Raw genomic sequence first — 1,379 nt, forward strand, 5'->3', positions numbered from 1 at the left:
AATTTCATAAATATTGCTTTTTACAGTCCTTGTGGGTACGATAACTCGACATTTACTTGTCACTTTATTACTTGTTACGATTGTGTACACTTGCACATTTCCACCGTTCCAAGTTTTTGGCGCCGTTGCCAGGGACTGTTTTAAAAAAAACATTATTTGTGAATTTATTTTTACATTTTGGTTTTTTTATTTTCTTGTTCAATTTTACTTACTTATTTAATTCTTCTCTGATTATTCAGGTGTTTATGAGTATTGACCGAATTATCGACTTACTCCCAATGGACCCTGAAATAGAACGAACCTTTTGCCAACGAAGAAGACAAGCGAACCAGAGAAGGACCGAAGAGATGAATTTCGAGAATATCAATCAAGGAAACGGAGCAAACCTTGCTCAAAATCCTATCCTTATTACTGATGATAGGGATAGAGCTTTACGACAATATGTCGTGCCAGTTTTTAATGACCTTAATCCAGGTATTAGAAGACCCGAGATCGAGGCGCAACGATTTGAGCTGAAGCCAGTCATGTTCCAGATGCTTCAGACAGTGGGCCAGTTCAGTGGAATGCCTCTTGAAGATCCTCATCTTCATTTAAGACTGTTTATGGAGGTGAGCGGCTCTTTCAAGCTAGCCGGAGTACCCGAAGATGCATTACGATTAAAACTGTTCCCGTACTCGCTGAGGGACAGAGCTCGAGCTTGGTTAAACTCACTACAACCGAACTCGATTTCTACATGGCAAGAGTTAGCAGAGAGATTTCTTGTGAAGTATTTCCCTCCTAGCAAGATTGCTAAGTTGAGAAATGAGATTACTACTTTCCAAAAAATAGATGACGAGTCCTTGTATGAGGCATGGGAAAGATTCAAAGAGTTATTATGAAAGTGCCCTCATCACGTAATTCTGCATTGCATCCAACTTGAGACATTTTACAATGGTTTCAACGCTCACACAAGGATGGTAGTAGATGCTTCTGCTAACGGTGCTATCTTATCTAAGTCTTACAATGAGGCTTATGAAATCATTAAGAGGATCGCCAGTAACAATTATCAGTGGCCAACCAATCAAGTAACGTCAGGAAGACGAGCTGCTGGAATCCATGAAGTGGACACTCTCACTTCACTTGCATCCCAGGTATCTTCGATATCTTCAATGTTAAAGAATTTTACCACTAATGGGTCTAACAGTTTTGCAGCTCAACCACCTAACCAATATGAGAATATAGCCTGTGTCTATTGAAGGGAAGGACATGTGTTTGAAGAATATCCGTCAAATCCAGAATCCATGTACTACATAGGTAATCAGAACCAGAACCGAGGAAGGCAAGGGCTGCAATCCAAATTTTACAACCCATCGTGGCGAAATCACCCCAATCTTTCTTGG

The 1,379-nt window shown here is 40.2% G+C and overlaps 1 non-coding gene across 1 annotated transcript; it reads right to left on the reverse strand.

The window, feature by feature from the left end:
* Positions 1-791: 791 nt before the first annotated feature.
* LOC121216673 (small nucleolar RNA R71) lies at positions 792-895 on the reverse strand. Its single transcript, XR_005912857.1, has one exon. It is a non-coding gene; the product is annotated as a small nucleolar RNA R71 (small nucleolar RNA).
* Between the last annotated feature and the right edge of the window lie 484 nt (positions 896-1,379).

This window comes from Gossypium hirsutum, chromosome A02 (genome assembly GCF_007990345.1).
Source record: "Gossypium hirsutum isolate 1008001.06 chromosome A02, Gossypium_hirsutum_v2.1, whole genome shotgun sequence".
NCBI lineage: Eukaryota > Viridiplantae > Streptophyta > Magnoliopsida > Malvales > Malvaceae > Gossypium > Gossypium hirsutum.